Source organism: Rhincodon typus, chromosome 40 (assembly GCF_021869965.1).
Source record: "Rhincodon typus isolate 14 chromosome 40, sRhiTyp1.1, whole genome shotgun sequence".
Classification (NCBI taxonomy): domain Eukaryota; kingdom Metazoa; phylum Chordata; class Chondrichthyes; order Orectolobiformes; family Rhincodontidae; genus Rhincodon; species Rhincodon typus.
The window spans coordinates 675,395-694,387 of record NC_063371.1 but is presented as its reverse complement, the minus strand read 5'-3'; the positions used below and the strand labels follow the sequence as shown (position 1 = coordinate 694,387).

Genomic DNA, 18,993 nt, shown 5'->3' with positions numbered 1-18,993 from the left:
TAGAATTTGTCCTTTTAAGGTGAAGAAGAATGTGATAAAAAAATTCCCTGGTGTGGCCAACAAAAGCTTTCATTATCAGGAAACAGGGTAATGTAGATTTTGTTCTGAAAGACAAGAATTATGTACAACAGCTATGAAGTCAAAGCTAGTATTGCAGAAACAAAGGAAGCACCAAACTATGTATGCTATAAAATATCAAAGCATACACAAGTATCTATGAAAATACTGGTGAGGATTGTGTAAAAGGACACTCTGTTTACATAGCCAGGTTCTGCATATATGCACTAGGCTGAATTTGGAATTCGTTAGTTCATAATCTTTGCACAAAGTTACTCGTGTAAAGCATTTCGGGCTACTTTTAATAACGTTGCAGTACTTTTTCTGTTTCAGTAAGATCTAGTAGATGGTTTTTAATTCAGCATGGAGAGTTGTACCAAGGTTAGAAATTAACAGCTGGGCTTCCTTTGTACTTTGCTGCCATCAGTTGATGTTCTTTTAAATGTTAACACTACAAAACATGCAATAAATTCAAAATTTAACCAACAAAATATGCCAGGAATTGCATTCTGAATTGAAGTGTCATCCTCTGTGATTTTGTTTTGCTGTTTGATGTAACAGGGGAGATTAAGTAGTGTTTCAAGAGTTAACAGATGCATTTTTTTGGTAATGTAATTATCAAAAAGGATTGTCTAGAGGAGCATGCTGTTGCAGTGTGCCCGATGTCTTAAGTAATTCCTCAGTCAAGTGCTTTTGCATCGCTAATCTTGCTGTTTTCTCTGTGAGAATTTCAATCTTACAAAGCTAGCAGCAAAACAGTCTGTATTTAAACCTTTGCGATTAATTAGCTATAATGTTTTCCAGTGTGCATCATGTACTTTTCCATGTTCAAATCAACAAAGCATTTAATTTGTTCATGAATGAGCAATTCGTTGCGCATTATCCGATGAATTTGATAAAATGTTAGTTGCCCCCAAAATAATCTTGCTATAATTTCTAATGGTTGAATATGTCTTGGCCTATTTTTTAGAAAAAGCAACTGATTCACAGTATCACTAAATTAAATATGTTTATTTATTTGCACGTATAGTACTTACATTGCTCCATAAATTGACAGTAGTAGTCTTTATTTGATTATCTTTTCTAAAATAAGAAGTGCTGCACTTTTCCATTTGTTTGTCTGCAGTCAGGAGGTCGATGTGAAATGCTGAAGTTTTAATGTGGCATGATGTTTGGATGTCATTGTAGAGGTAAACAAACAATAACAATGACAACTTGCATCACACATGTTTGATGATTTGTTCTGTGTGAATGGCAAGATGTATTACTTGATACTGATTCAAAAACAGTTGAAGGTTTTGCTTCCAAATTAAATTTTTAACATGCTATTTTTCAGGAAAAAGCATATTTACAGAATTCTGAAGTAAATAAGCTATCTGTAAATGAAATACAGTTGATGGGGAGAGTGGTAGTTGCATGTGGTAAATAGTTCCGGTTTTTCGTACTAATACTGAAATTATGTTTAGCTCTGACACTCACGTGGTAAAGAGGCCCCATGGAAAGGTTAGAAAGATGGCATGCTAACTGTTTGGCAGGCAGTCTTGGCAAGTCATGCTGGCTGAACGCACATGGGCTTGAGGTTTACAAACAGTACTCCTGCACACGTCATCTGTGAGTCATCATATCAAGGCATGTAGCTCAAGGACCATACAAAACGCGCACGAATAATAAATAATATTTTGATCAAAGAAAGAATCATGCTTTTCCAAGAGTGATTTATTTTCTCAATAAGGGAAGCAGCTTCATTGTGCAGCTAGCCAATTCCATTTGAATTCCATTTTTTAAAGAAATATTTGTCAGACCTTTCTATTTCAACAGGTGTTCTTTAGGTGTTTGTTAATGAATAATCAAGTCATGTTATTCTTTTCCATTGTAAGTCTGAGGTGAGGAGCAAAGTTTAAAATAAAATTAAGCAGGTAAGTTGAAAGAATTTGTGCTCTTTAAAATTAACATAATGGTATTCCCTTCGTGTCTCTTAATTAAATGTAAAGTTGATCAAACCATAATTCTGACCAAGGCTTAAATTTTGTAACCTCCTTCCTGTGGCCCCATACTCACTGAGTTTGACAGTCAGACAGAAAATGAAAATAATTTAGCAAAGTAAGACTTTGATAACCTGCAAACTCCAGAATTTCTTACACATTCGAGAAAAATACAAAGAACATAGACACCAATTTGTTTTTGAAACTGGTTTCATTTTTCATTGTAAATCGTTATTTTATCCATTTACAGAAGATACACTTCTTCTGCATCAAATATCCGGTCATATGTTACTAATTTAAAATTAATTTCACTCATTTTCAATACAAATTTGACACAACGTGGAGTAGAACTTACCTTCTGCTGAAGAGTCACTGGATAAAAATGCTTTCAGATGATTGCATGGTTTTTCTAAGAATTTTAAAGACCCAAAATGAAAATAGTAACCACTACATTTGTAGAAGTGTATGCCTTAAGAAGGCTTTAGTGAGCAAAGCCATTTATTTTCAACAAAAATAACAGGGTATACCTTGTTAATTGTGCATTTGCTTCTATTTCAATTTCTTAGTTTCACATTTGCTTGGATTGTAAATGAAGTTATCACACATCACTCACTGTTTACATTTTCCATGGGATGGTTTACCTACACCACATGGACTGCAGCAGTTCAAGAAGATGGCTCACCACCACTTTTTCAAGGACAATTAGTGATGAATGGTCACATTGAAAAAATTAATTTAGAAATCTATCACTGTGAAGAGACAGGAATTTGGAATTACCCTGCCAGTTCCCATGATGCGTAGTGACAAAATTCGTGGATAACGTTGATTTTGAGATGATTCAATCATGTGAACTGATTATCCTCAGAATACAAAGCACTGGCAAAATAATCATCACTGTAGTATATCAGCAAAAGCTCTGTCACTTCAGCAGAGTGTCTTAGGCCCAACTATCTTCAGCTCCTTTATCAACAATATTCCCTCCATAATATGATCAAACGTGGGGATGTCAGATATGTGAATATTCAGAAGAAGGGTCATTGGACTCAAATGTTAATTTTGTTTTCTCTCAACAGATACTGACAGACCTGCACTTTTCATTTTTGTTTCAGATTTTCAGCATCCACAATATACTAGCAATTAGCACCTATGTTGTCATTCAGACTGTCCATAACTAATCTTTAATTGACTAACCTATTGGTCTTGGAAGAGCTGCAACACAGATTCACCAGAATTACGCTGGGTTTAAAAGAATTAAATAAATAGTATAGTTATATGTAGGTTTGTTCTTCCTCAAATGTCAAAGATCAAAAGATGATCTGATGGAGGTGTTTAAGATGATTAAAAGATTTGATAAGGTATTGTCTTCAGGGAACTCCAGAACAAAGGGGCATAATCTTAAAATTAGAGTTGGGGATTCACTAGTGATGTTGGGAAGCATTTCTTCCACATGTGGAAACCTGAGCTTTCTCACGCATACCCCCAACCCCCAGCCAACCACTACCAAAAACTGTGGAAGCTAAATCTGTTGAAGTTTTCAAAACCAAAATTAATGGGTCTTTCCAAGGCAAGGGTATACAGTGAAAGAGAATGAACATGAACGAATGGAGTTAAAATTTACATCAATGAAGCAACTTGAAAAGCATCAGATTGCTCATTATACTCTCACTTACATGTATCTGGAAGAAATTTCCCATTTTAAAAAACGGATTTCAAAGATCAATTAACAAGCTGGATTGCACAAATTAAAACTAAATTAGCACTTAGCATATACCACTACTTTAGCTCTCTCAGGTGCTATAACCCCACTTTGAAAGCTACCATTATCGCTCCATCCTGAAAAACAAATACTCATTTTTCCTTTTCCTTTTCCAGTCCGCAATACCTACTAAACCCATACCCATCTTACTGTGGATGCAGATTTGAATCTCTGTGACTGGATTTCTATCCCAGTCAGATTGAAACAGTTCTAACTGTAAACAAAAATGATAGCCCCTGATTACCGTGCATTATTTCACGTCATACCCATCAGCCAGTCTACAGTCTTTGACATAGTGGGTCACTGTAACCTGCAACATGACTACCCTTGGCTGAGTGCAATGCAACTGTTTTTACTTTGTTCGTTCTCACCAATCTGAGCAGAGGGAGAATATTGCCAGCAGTGACTGCTTATTTTCTGCATCTAGGCTGTTATCTTTGGATTCTGAAAGAAGTTATCCTTATTCCATCCTCTTCTGTATCTAGTTTTCTCATGTGTATCATCTGCAAACAATGGGCACTTCCACATCTAGATCAATCGTATTCACTCCTATCAATTGTGCACCTCGCTGTATCCCATCTGAATCAACTTTGTTGGTAAACTACTTTTTAGCATCCAGTATCCTAGAGATAAATGTTGGGAATGCCAAAGGCATTAATTTTAGCCTTGTAACCAGTTTCATTTCCCTCCCTGTTTCATGATGAATCAGATTTTCTTCGCATTCTTTTTGACCTGAGAAGAGTTTCAGGTTTTATGATTTCCATTCCTAAGATTGCTGATTTCCACAACAATTATGGTGCCAACATCCTGTCCTATCACTGTCCCTCTAATGCTATAGCCAATATTTTTGCATTTATCACCTTTAACCTTGACTATTCAAATGCTATTCTGACACACCAGCCATTCACCACCCTCTGTAAACTTTGTTTCAATCTAAACTGTGCAACCCTTATCCAGTCCTGTGCTAGGTCTTATTTATCTATTATCCTTGTACTTGATGCCCCATGCTGGCTCCTGGATCTGCCGGTGACTTAAATTTAAAATTCACGTCTTAACGTTTACACGCCTTAATGATGCACTCCTCCTTATCTCTGTAATCTTCTCCCTGACAATTCCTGCATACTCTTATTTTCCAATTTTGGTTTCTTGTGCATTCATCTCTTCTCTGCATCTCAGCATTCTATAACTTATCCTCATCTTGTGGAATTTCCTCTCTCAACACCCCTGCCTCTTCACTTATCTCTTACCATTTAAATTCCTCCTGAAAAATTACGTCATCTATCAAGCACTAAGCCACTTTTTCAAATATACACTTTGGCACAGATTTTTTTTCATTCGAGATCGTGGGAAGTGCTGATGCTGGAGAATCTGAGATAACAAGGTGTAGAGCTGGATGAACACAGCAGGCCAAGCAGCATCAGAGGAGCAGGAAAGAGGAGCATTTTCTGAAGAAGGGTCTCGACCCGAATTGTCAGCTTTCCTGCTCCTCTGATGCTGCTTGGCCTGCTGTGTTCATCCAGCTCTACACCTTATTATCTTTTTTTCATTATATCTCTGCGAAATGTTTTCTATATGGAAAAGTGCTATATACCTATCTATTATTACGATAAAATCAAAGTGTGAGTCTAGAACAGCATAACATACAATTAGGTTGCATAATCTGATAGTGAAACACTATAAGCTCAGCAAATGTTATAGGATTTTGGAAATATTCACAGTTATTCAAAGAATTAAGTCTATGTAAAGTTGATTGAAAGAACAGATTTTGAAATCTCCTCAGAGCTGTTGGTATGTTTGTCTTGGTAATTGAACTTGTGAAAACTGACATTTCAGTTTTAGCATGACTTTCAGTATCTTATACTCCAATAATTTCAATAATGTAGTTTTTTTATTTATTCATGTGTCACAGTCAAATGAAATGTTAGCATCTTTACACACCTTTGTCCCAATCAGCTGCACCCATGGTTCAAGCAACTTTTTTCTCTTGTGTGAAGTACCTTATGCTTTATTGTTAAATGCCATCTACTAGTGTTCTGTTCATTTACAGATTTGTGTAATGGCTTTTGTAAATTTCTAACTGCTTCCAAAGACTAATTTCTCCCCTATTCCAGTTAATTAAACCAATTTCTATCCGGAAATGATCTTGTTTTATCAGATTATTTTATGTAGGATTGTCACAATTAAAAATAATTCACTTCTGTGCATTGAATTAGTTTATGCAAAACCAAATGATCAGATGACTAAATATTTTATCCTTCAAATGAATAAAGTATTTCATGTGTCATAAAGAATGTGTCACTAAAGGAAGAACACAATTTAGAAGAAAAATAATACAGATGCTGGAATTCTGAAATTAAAAATGAGAATGCTGGAAATGTGGAGCTGATCAGACTGCATACATCATTTAGCATTTTATCACACTCTCAGGATGTTCCAAAATCCATTGCAGAAATGGATTACTTTTGAAGTACAGTCAATGGTTTACGATTTGGTAATTTCCTTAGCTGACAATTTGAATTATTTTGGGCACACTGCATTTCAATATTGAGAAGGATATAATGTTAGATATTCCATAGTGCCTAATTTGGCACATGGATTGGGCATGGGTTTCTCTGGTAAAAAAGGAATTGTTCAAATCTGGAGTTCCCTTTGCAAAGAAAAAGAAAGATTTTATGAAAGAAATTAAACCATTTTAGATGCTGATTAAACTAAAACTGAGGTTATCATTTCCAACATTAAATTGAAAGAGTGAAATTTAGCTGTTGAAATGAAAAGTTATTTTGCTTCTTCAAATTTCCCATCTATTTTCCTTCACCCCCACTCCACCCAGGAACCCAGCAGAGATGTCTTGTGTTGGGTTGTGCCTGGTAAGCATAATATTGTGTTGGCTTAAATGGCGACCACTGCCACATTATTTGTAACTCGGAACATCATATCTGAGCTCAGTCCCATTTTCATACAACGTAACGTACAGTGAAATGATCAGATTGGCAGCCCTCTTTCATTTTGTGCACTTTGTTGAACCAAGGTTTTTGAGGACCTCATATTATCTATGGGCAGAAACTTTAACACAAGTAATAGAGTAAACTTTGTATCTAGCCGTTTTGTACGCTGGATGGTGCATTTATCCTCGTAGCCATGAGGGCAACACAACAAAGAATTGTTAGTTATTCCATTTTCCATAAAATCCTTACATATCCTGGAAAATTGGGTTAGATTATTTAGCATTGATACTCTGATCAAATTTGCCTCCATTTAAGACTGTAAGACCATAAGACCAAAAATGCAGGAGCAGAAATAGGCCATTCAGCCCATTGGGTCTGCTCTGTCATTTAATGCTATCATGGTTGATCTGATACCCCTCAACTCCACTTTCCTGCTTTTTTCTCATAATCGTTTATTCCTTTATGAATTAGAAATCTGTCTACTCAAAGAATTATGGAATTGTTATGGTGCAGGAGGAGGCCATTCAGCCCATCATGCCTGCGCCAAAGATCTACAAACAGTACAGCACAGAAACAGGCCTTTTGGCTCAACAGGACTGCATTGACACAGGATGCCTTTCAAAACTAAGAACCTTTTGCCTCTAAGTGGTTTGTATAACTTTATTCTCTGCCTATTCATGCATTTTCCGAGATGCCTTTTAAATGTTGCTGTTGTATTTGCCTCCACTATCATCTCTGGAAAGCACATTCCAGCCACTTACCATTCTCTGTGCAAAAAAACAGTTCTTCTCACATCTCCTTCAAACTTTCCTTGTTTTCCCTTGAAAGGTATGTCCTCAGGGGATCTGCCATTTACTATATACTTTTCACCTGCATTCTGTCTTCCAAAATGGATCATCTCACATTTGTCCAGATTAAACTCCATCTGCCATTTCTCCGCTCAATTATCCAGCCTCCTATATCCTTCTGAATCCTCTGGCAATCCTCCTCACGAACTGCAGCTCCCCCCCCGCCCCCAATCTTTGTGTCATTCGCAAACTAAATTTTCATCAGAATCATTTATATATAATTTTAAACAGCATGGGTCCCAGTACCAATCTCTGGTCACAGATGTCCAGTCAGAAAAACACTCTTCCACTGCAAATCTGTACCTTCTATGGCCAAGCCCGTCCTGTATCCATCTTATCAGTTCACTGTGGCACCCATGTGACCTTCCCTTTTGTATTATCCTGCCATGAGGGACCTTGTCAAAGGCCTTGCTAAAATCCATATAGACAACTTCTACTGCCCTGCCCTCATCAATCATCATTGTCACTTCCTCAAAAATCTCAATCTAGTTTGTGACACACAACCTTCCCTGCACAAAGCCATGCTGCCTATCGCTAATAAGTCCATATTTTTTCAAATGTGAGAAAAATTTGTTGGTAAGAATCCTATCCCGATAATTTCCCTACCACTAATTTAAGGTTCACCACCCTGTAATTTCCCAGATTATCCCTGCTGCCCTTCTTAAATGAAGGAACACTGTTGGCTATTCCCCAGTCCTTTGGGACCTCTCCTGTGATGAAATATTTCAGACCAGGTCACAGCAATTTCCTCACCTGCCTACCCTCAGCATTCTGGGATAGATCCCATCAGGTCCTGTGACTTGGAGACAGTAAGGACTGCAGATGCTGGAAGCCAGAGTCAATAGAGTTGAAGTTGGAAAAGCACAAAAGGTCAGATAGCACCCAAGGAGCAGGAAAGTCAAAGTTTCGGGTCGAAACCTTTCGACAGGACTGGGGCTTTTTCTTTTACAGTAGAGATCCTCTGCAGGCCTGGGAGAGAGAGGCCCTGAACTGGGGCAAGGCTGACTGCAGGGAGAGGTGTTGACGCATTGCAGAGAGCATGGAACTGAGAATCTGCAGGGTGACTTGTCTACCTTAATGCTTTCTGAAACACCCAATGCCTCCTTTTTTATATTGACATGCCCCAGAATATCAACATACTCCTCCCAAGACTCACCATCCACCATGTCCTTCTTCTTTGTGAACGTTGATGCAAAGTATTCGTTGAGGACCTCACCCACTTCCTCCGGCTCCATGCATAGGTTCCCTCCTTTGTCCCTGAATGGACTTACCCTTTCCCCAGCTACCTTTTTGCTCTTATGTACGTATAAAACATCTTGAGATTTTCCTTATCCTGTTTGCAAAGACATTTTGTGCTCCTTTTTATCTCTCCCAGTTCCTTGTCCGAGTTCTTTCCTGCTATCTTTGTATTCCTTGAGGGCTTCGTCTGTCATCAGTTTCCTAAGGTTTATATATGCTTCAATTTTCCTTTTCACTCACCTCTCAATTTCTTTTGTCATCCAAGGTTCTCGAGTTTTGCCATCCTTAACCTTCATTTTCACAGTAACATGCTTGTCCTGAACTCTAATCAACTGACCTTTAAAAGATTCCATCAAGCCAGATGTGGAATTACCCTCAAAATGATGTCCCCAATCTACACTCCCCAGCTACTGCCTAATTGCCCTAAATCTAATTCCTAATTCTAACACCTTGTGCCAATATTCTGCCTTTCCCCCATGTCCCTGCACACCATTGCTATCCAAATAATTATCTAATGCCCTCTTGAATGAATCAACTGAACCTACCTCTACCACATTTGCAAACACTGCATTCCATACCCTAAGTACTTGATGCAGACTCGGCTGGCCAAAAGGCCTCCTCTGTAATATATGATTCCATGATTCTATGATTCTCTATGCAGCCCACTCATGATTTTGAAAACCGCTATCAAAGCTCCTCTAAGCAGCCATCTGTTCAAAGAGAACAGTTTCAATCTCTTCATTGATTTGTCATAACGGAAGTTCTTCACTCCTGGAAACATTCTTGTAACTGGTTTCTGTACTCTCTCCAATGCATTTACATCTTTCCCATAATGGGGCACTCACAGCTTTACACAGTATTCCAGCTGAGATCTAACAAGCGTATTGTAGAAGTTCAACATCACTTCCCTGCTTTTGATAACGCCGAGAACACTGCATGTTTTATTAACTACACTGTCCTGTTCTGCTACCTTTCATGATCTATGCACATTAATTCCTAGGTCCCTCTGCTCCTGAACTCCTATAGAATTGTACTCCCTATGTTAAATTGTCTTTCAATGGTCTTCTGACCAAAATGCATCACCTCACCCTTCTATTACTATTCAGTCTTGAATTTATCTACTGACACAGCCTCGACAGCTCTCCGCAGTAAAGCATTGCACAGATCACTGCCCTCTGAGAGAAGAAATTCCTCATGTGTCTCAAATGTTCTGTCTTAAATATGTGACCCCTTATTCTGAGATAATGCCTTCTGGTCTTAGACTCTCCCACAAAGGGAAAAACCTCTCTGCATCTCCTCTGTCAAGTCTCTGAAGAATCTTATATCTTTCAATAAGGTTACCTCTTTTTCTTGGAAATTCCAATGAGTACAGGCCCAACCCACTCAATCTCTCCTCCTAAGACAATTCTTCCATACCTGACATTAGCTTCCTGTGATAAAGAATTCTACAGATTTACTACCGTGTGAGAAATATAGGTTTAAGTTGAGAGGGGAAAGATTTAAAAAGGACCTGAGGGGTAACTTTTTCATGCAGGGGGTAGTGTCTGCATGGAATGAGCTGCCAGAGAAAGTGTTGGAGGTAGGTACAATTATAACATTTAAAAGGCAGCTGGATGGGTATCTGAATAGGAAGGTTTAGGGAGATATAGGCCAAATGTTGGCAATGGGTCAGATTGGGATATCTGGTTGGTGCAGATGAGTTGGACCGAAAGTCTGTTTCCATGCAGTAAGACTGTATGACTCTAAGGAATTCCTCCTCATCTCATTAAGTAGGTGACCCCTTATTTTGAGTTTATGCCCTCTGGTCCAAGACTCTCCCATAACAGGAAATAACCTTACATATCCTAGCAAACCCCCTAAGAATTATGTATGCTTCAGTCAGGTTACCTCTCATTCTTCTCAGCTGCAATAAATTCATATCCAACATACTCAACTTTTCTTCAGCAGAAAATCCCTCCATTCCCAGGATCTACAAATTGAACCTTCTCTGAACTGCCTCAATTAGCGGCATATCTTTTCTCAGATAAGGGTTCCAAAACCATTCACAACATTCCAGCTATGGCTGATTTGTGCCTTTTGTAGTTTTAGCAACACCCCCTAACTCTTATGCACTATTCCCCTTGAAATAAAGGGCAATATTGCATTTTCTTATCCTATTACCCTGCTGAACTTGGATGTTAGCTTATTTGATTCATTCATGGGGACTCACACTTGTCTGTAGCTTTCTGCAGTCTTTCTCCATTTAAATTATATTTGGTTGCTCTATTTTTCCTGCCAAAAGTGCAGAATCTTACATTTCCCAGCATTATATCACATCTGCCAAATTTTTGCCCACTGTCTTTGTGTCATTGTTTCTAATTTTTGTGTCATCTGCAACTTTGGCTATCACTTTCCTCATGCAAGTCATTAAGAAATGTTGCAAGTATTTGTGACCTCATCACTGATCCCTCTGGTAATCTAATAGTTACACATTACCATCCTGAATATGTCCCATTACCCCAATTCTCTGTGTTACATTTGTTATCCAATCCTCTATCCATGCTGATATAATACCTCTGGCACCATGAGCTCTTATCTTCTTAAGGAACATAATGTGTGGTATTTTATCAAAGTCTTCTGAAAATCCAATATATTATATCCAATGCTCTCTCTTTATCTATCCTGCCTTTAACCCCATCAAGTCTGCTCTGTCATTCACTGTTATCATTCTGGTTTTATAGTCTGATATTTGTCTTAAAAAAGCTTCAATATTTGAACAAGTAATTAGTAGATGGGTAGATGCATTCAAGTGAACAGTTTTGTCTGACATGTGTTAACATGTGGGATATGATCTGTTTTGAATCAGGAATTCTCAGCTTCCATAGCAAATGTCAATCTTAGTATTTCACTCACAGATTGATTCGAAGCATCTATCAATTATCCGTAAAGCTATATATTCAACATACGCACAGTATGATTTGTGTTCTCCACATTGGAACTTAAGAGTTTGTGAACTGAGTTAATCAGTTCCTGATGTAATGGTTTATTTAGGAATACACAAAGAACCACTTGACATGAACAGTAAGATAGAAGGAATGTCTGTAAGTAAAAGACATGACTGCTCGAGCTGGATCTTATTAAAACTGTTGTGTCATTAAATGCTTTCAATATGTTGTGCAAAATATATTACCTGAACTATCCTGGATTTACATAATTTATGAACAGATTACATGACACAATACATACAATTTTATTTCATGTGATAGAAATGTAGTATTGCAATTGTTTAAACTGCTGTAACAAAATATTTCAAACAGATATAGAAGAATATCAGAAGGGAGACTCATAAATAGCACACACAAAAGTTATAATCAGTAAGTTTAAGTCTCTTAGAAAACTGAAGTAGAAACTTAAGGATGTATACGTTTGTTAATTTTTTGTTATGTATGAATGAGCCACAAAAATATTATGTTACTTATTCCCAATGATTTTTGGAATGGCAGAAACTCATCTTTGAATAGTGTATACAATACATATAATGAAATTGTGTAAAGCCTAACTATTTATTGGTAACTTAGATACATAGTTCACTTTGTTGCCTATTCATCAGTTTCTTGAATTCCCAGTGACAAAGCTCTGAACTCGGAGCACAATTTTGTAGGGTTACACTTGACTTTCCATCTTGATTACAGCAATATGCTCAGCATTTCACTGAACTAAAGTAATGTTTTACCATGAATCATCTATTGTCTTCTAAGGAGCCTCATGAAAAATATGGGGAAAATGTTTTTTGAGAGGACAGTATAATTCATGAAGATAATAAATCAACAATGTCATAAATATAGAATGATGACAGTGATCTTAATATCCCCATTGCTTGGGACTGCTACTGGTAAATAAAAAAGCTAGAAGAATAGATACATTTAAGATTAATTTTGTACATGTGGTGAATAATTACTGGGCGAAGACTATCAATCAGTAATTAAGAGAGCTTTCCCTGCTGTGAGTTTTTAATAACGAGAATTGACAGCAACATAGAACAGGAAATGAAATCAAGCAAGATATACAAACTGCAGACAAATCATAGTCTGAAGACAATGCTGGAGGAAACCAATTCAGATTATTTTTCACGGTTGTGTATACAGGAATATAAAGTGCTTGTTGCTCATTCTTACTTTGTTCTGGAAATATAGCAGAAAATGTCAAATACTCTACAGTGCAACTATCATGCATCTTAGAAGTGAAAAAAAAAAGTTTTATGCATCTAAGAAATAAATATTTACTGTTCAAAGAAAGATGAGCATTAAATGTGAAACTAAGCTTGAGGTGATTACTTTAAACATGATTTTCTATACCAGATATATAATAGAAAGAAAATTCTTTCCATTTTTCCTTTGAACATAATTTTGTTCCAGAATAAATTTCTAGCAGACTTAGCTGCCAGCACAAGTGATTGAGTCACAAGCCCGAACAGCTATGTGTCAATACTTTAAACATCGAATTGGGTAATTCTGACGACTGTTGATATTCTATAACGAGAAACTAGGATTGCATTTTATAATGACTGAACATAGCATAGGTCAAGACAAAATTACTCCTGTCCAGTTTTAGCAACAAAATTCATTTGAAACCACGTTTTCGCTGAAATTTCCATTAAAAGTCAAACAGGCTGAAATTCATCTGAAAATTCATAAAGCTGCGAAATAAGTTATGGTATGTCATCACTGCAATAACTTAATCTGCATCTTTACATACAGTTACATAAAATCTACAACACAAGAATTATTGAAACTACTCCAACCAAACAACGCAATAAGATTTTGTGGCAGTATTTCTTAAGTCTCAAAGTCTCTACCTCTTCTGGAGTCTTGCAAAAACTGCAGGCCTAAATCAGGTTTAGGCATGGCCAAAATAAGACAGTCTGCGAGCAGATCAGTCCATTTTTGTACGCAACATATTTCACTCATGGTATGAGGAGCATCGTAAAACATTAAACATCAACAAATATACCCAGAGATACGGGAAAAGTACCAATGTATTTTTTAATGATTTGTACCGATCAGCAGAAGACTGGTAATCTGATAGATAAGCTAATTCATAAGCTAAGTCAGAAGTCACACGACATCAGCTTATAGTCCAACAGGTTCATTTGAAATCACAAGCTTTCAGAGCGCTGCTCCTTTGTCAGGTGATGTTCTTCAAATAAATAAACGATTTCAAATAAATCTATTGGACTATGACCTGGTGTCATGTGACTTCTGACTTTGTCCTACACAGGCACCTCCATATCATAACTCATGACAGAATATTTGCTGAAGTAGTGAAGGATGCATTATCAGGTAATTTGCAGTCCCAATAAGACAATGATGATGTGTTCCAATTAAGTGGGCAGGCTGAAATCAGGAGGCAGAAGCTGTTGATAGTCAAAGGACTGTCTGCAACAGCCTAGCTTCGAAAGAAATGGAATTCATCAGATAGAAAAAAATGAAAATACAGAGAATGAGACAGTTGTAGCATCAAAATAATTCATTGCTGAAGCCCAGATGAGCTGTTGCTGGTGCAGAAGAGAAGACAGAGGTGTGGGAATTAGCCTGGTAAAGACATGTGATGCCACTGGTGCAAAAGGATGGGAAATATCCAGTTAGTTTGTTGCAACAAGAAAAAAAAGCAGAGAACATGCAAAGTTTAAAAAGGAATCAGAATTCATGAAGTCGAAGATTCACAAAATATTGAGCTACCCTTCTTAGGTTCCAAAGCCAAACTGTTCCAGAAGAATATGTGTTAACCTCAACAGAACTCGATAAAGCTGTGAAAAGAGAAAAACATCTCATGGTATCAATAGATGGGAGTTTAGTAAAATTGGGGAAAAACCTAATTTTTTGAAATTAGATGCGAATTGGGGATTTTTGCAAATACCGGTATAAGAGGAGTCCAAACTTCTCACAACTTTTATAATACCATTCGGAAGATTTTGTTTTAACAGGTTACCCTTTGGAAGAATACCAACACACGATTTTTCAAAGAATAACGCCAAATACTTCAGAAGGCTGACAAAAAACCTTGAATTGTTAGCCATGTGGATTACATGCTGAGACATGGGCCTACTAAATCTGAGTATGTCGTGAAACCAGTGCTGAGAAGAGGCATGATTTACAATCAGCAGTAAATGTGAGTTTTTCACCACCAGCAAAAATGTATTTGGTTACATAGTGAGCATCATCAGGAACAAATCTTCATTCATTGAAGTGATCAAAGAATTTCCAGTCCTGAGGAACAGTGTGGAGTCACAGAGGATTATTGGATTGGTGGAGCAAGTGGCATAAATAAATCTTGACTGGTGTCCTGGCGTGTTGAGCTCTATCCTTAGGCCAAAACAATGGATGATGTTGGAAAGAAGCCCATCAGAAATCATTTGAAAAAAAATCAAGAAAAACTTGATGTCATCAGAAATATTAGCACATTACACATTGAAATTATCTGCAATATAGCAGCAGATGCCTCCTGTACAGGATTGGGGTCAGTACTGTTTCATATGGTACAAACAGATGGAAATACAGTCTGTTACATATCATGGTTATTAACAGATAATTAGAAGGGATGTGCAGTAGATGAAAAGAAAGCATCTGCGCTGATGTGAGCATGTGAGAAATTTGCTGACCACGTCTTATGTCTTCACAGTACAAAGGAAACAGACCACAAGCTTTTGTCAATTTACTGAATTCAAAGGAGCTTGCTGCAATGCTGTCAAGAGTGCAAATGTTTAAGAGGTTTGATACTCATATGGTAAATGTTCAAGGAAACAACAGGACAGAGCAGATACACAATCATGCATTGAAACAGCGAATTGAGAATAATACAACCATGAATTGTGGAAGAACTTGAGGAGTTTGGTTTTGTAATAGTCCGTACATTACTAATAATTTTATAAAGAGGAGTTAAATCAAAGGAGCTTAAAATAAGATAAGGAATAAAAGTAGGATAATTTTATTTTATTAGACGATAACCAACATATACGGCACATAGCTCTATCTTGAGACCATATTTCAAACAAAGAGCACAGTTGACAATGATCAAGATTTACTATCTCACAATGATTGAATAGTCAACTCAAGAAAACTGAAACTTGAAATGCTACAAAGTAACTTTGATATTACTAAGTGCAAGCCAGAGCACAGTATTCAATTTGGTGGTCAGGTCTCACGAGAAAAATTGGAAAATATAACAACCAGATGTATCATGTATAATTCAGAAACTGGAATCAAAGTACTATGCTAACATTGTATTTTCCTGCAGTGTCATAGAAATACATAAGAATAGATTTGTCTGAATGTAAAGGGAAAATATTCATAATAGCAGTAGATTCATAATCAAGGTGGATTGAAGTGAAACATTTACTTGGCCACATATAAGTAATGATACTTCCATTGAAATAATATTTTTGTCCATGTTGTTTTTGTTTTTGTGCTATCAGTTAACAATCCTCAATTCTCAAACTCAGAGTTCAAGGGTTTACAGAATCATTTGAATTAAAAGAATGAGGATTTTCTTACAGCAGTCTTGAGTTGCAGATCCTCTTCCGTGCAAAATGGATTGCTTCATGACAGTTACTCATGGGAGTAAGGTTGTGAACACAGATTCCTGCTCTCCCACATACATTAATGCCAATGTCAAAGACAGAGCGCAGAGTCTTCCCAAGCACTGATGACTTGGATATTGGTAAAAGTGTTGGGAGAAATGCATAACATGAGCAGTTAGGAACTTGCTGGCATCAAAAACAGAAAGACCAATTTTCCAACCAGTTGTAGAATGACAAGATAAGCTTCTCTCTAGTGAGTGGCAGGAGGCATTTTTGCACACATTAGCATACATTAACATCCTCACTATTAAGTTGCCTTGTGCATTTGATGTGCAGTTTTCAATTCTCCCACCCATTAGATAGAAACCAGTTAGTGACAATTCTCAACATGGAAGTCAGAGCAGTAACAGCTTGCTTCTCCAGCTCTCTATCAGAAAGACAAATTGTAAAGGCACGATAATGTTTATTGGTGTAAGAAAAGGTAAGGATCTTGAGGAAAGAAAGGTGACAGAAAAGAGAACAAAATAATATAGAAAGATAAAGGAAAAAGACAGTTAGCAAAGTGAGCACTCGAAGTAGCGACATTTCTCACAAAACTTTGTTCAGTCATGTTCTAATTGACTTGGAGGCTGAAGCATTGAATTTCCTTCAAATTTAGCTCAGTGTCAATTTCAGGGAGTTTCAAAGAGTCTTTCTATAGTGAGTGACAGCAGCTTTTCTCACGCAATTTTAATCTGCTGACTTCATTAAGTATGCAACACAACTGTGTGGTGCTGTTCTCGCTCAGTCTTCTGCTTAGCAGCAGCAGAGGTGCCCATTGGTGCTGGGACCTTAAAGTGTTCTCCTCACCGGTGCGAAATTTAACCCCCAACATTGCACCAACTCAAATATTGCCAACCTGGTCTTAAGTTGCCACCTGGTTCAGTGCGGTGTCCCTGGTTCAAAGGAATGAGCTGCAATGCAGCAAAGTTAATGACCTTATGCATTCTGCAAGGGCAAATACAACCATTTTCTCTCTGCTATCTCTCACTGATTCTAACTCTGCCATTGCACCCACTTCTACCAGTAACACCTCTACCATTGCTTACCAATCACAATATTGCAATGCACCATCTTCCCGCTCTGGCTGTCGCTGATTCATTCCCCCCCCCCCACCAAAAATACTAACCCTTTCTGTCCTTTGCACTTCATACTGAGGCAGTCAGGACACCTCATCAGCACATTTCCTGAGGACGGGACCACCCCACTAACGGACCAGAGTCTCTCTTGATTGGACTGGGCACTGCCCCACCCCCCACTTCAGACATACAGACATGGCCATTTGGTTGAATCGCATATAGTGTTGTGCCATGGGCTGCTACCATGTGCTGTAGGTATGATATTCGCATCGAACGATATTGTCCCCTCTTGATTGTTCATTTCTGACAAACATAGCTGGCTTGCTGCTTGTGTTAAAAGGCAAGGCAGGGTAAAAATGCTAGAAGTGCAAAGTGAGTGAGTGCTCACAAAGCATGCAAAGAGCCCTGAGATGCACCTTACTCTGATGTATGAGATGGTTGCTCATTCCTGCATGCAAAGCAGCCTGGCAGCAACACTACAGTCGTGAGCTCCAAAGTGCAAGATTGAAGTGCTGAATTGTATTATACGTTAGTCTGACATTTACCATGATGATGTGGTGAGGCGAGTGCTTTGCCAATGCCAGCCTCAGCAGATGGAGGATGCAGGTGGTTGCTGGCCTATGGAACGTTCCCTGAGATGCTGGGGGTTTCTGGCCAAGATGACTGCCTGGAGAAGACATCAGAGAGCTGCAGCCACCAAATTACTGCTATTACTTTTAAGTGGCAAATTGGCAACATCTAGTTTCTCTCTGAAACCTAGGAAAATAGAAATCTGCATATAAATGAGAAGAGATGAGGCAATAATAAATTGTTGATGAGTGCAAATAAAGGTAAAGTCACCCTTGTCCTACCTGACCAGTAGGCTGGTCTCTTATTAGGGAAAGATGATTGGTGATGATTTAACCTGAGGGTCACTGTGTCTCAGGTGAGGGGAGAGGTTGAGAAGGACAGTCGTTCATGGTAACCTCAGCCAATGTAAGAACTGAACCCACACTGTTGGCATTACTCTGCATCGCAAACTGTCAGTTAGTTCAGTTAGCTAGATGGCTGGTTTGCAATGCTGAGTGACACCAACAGTGTGGGTTCATGTTTCCACACTGGCAGAGGGTACCATGATGAACCCTCCTTCTCAACCTCTCCCTTGCCCGAATAGTGGTGACCATCAGAACAAATGACCACCAGTTGTCTCACCTGCCTGTAAATAGGATTCTTGTCACTCACTTATGTTATTCTCATCGAGCTTTTGAAACCTGATGAGGAAAATCAGGTTATGTCAACATCAAGAATCTCATATTTTCATTCTCACCATATTTTCTCAACTATCTTGCCATTGCCCATGTCATTCAGAATCTGCGAAAATGTGGCCAATTGCTTTCAAGGAAGTTCAGTGAGCATTGAACTCAGAACAGAGACTTGGATGGGGGGGATCAAAGTGGGAACAAAGCCGAGGTTGGAACTACGGGAGTTAGCTATTGCAGAGAGCCAGCAAAGAT

The 18,993-nt window shown here is 38.0% G+C and overlaps 1 protein-coding gene across 4 annotated transcripts in view; it reads left to right on the top strand.

Moving 5' to 3' along the window:
• LOC109927965 (methylcytosine dioxygenase TET3-like) overlaps nucleotides 1–18,993 on the top strand; it is a 331,959-nt gene that overhangs the window by 61,036 nt on the left and 251,930 nt on the right. The gene's annotated exons all lie outside the window — the stretch shown is intronic.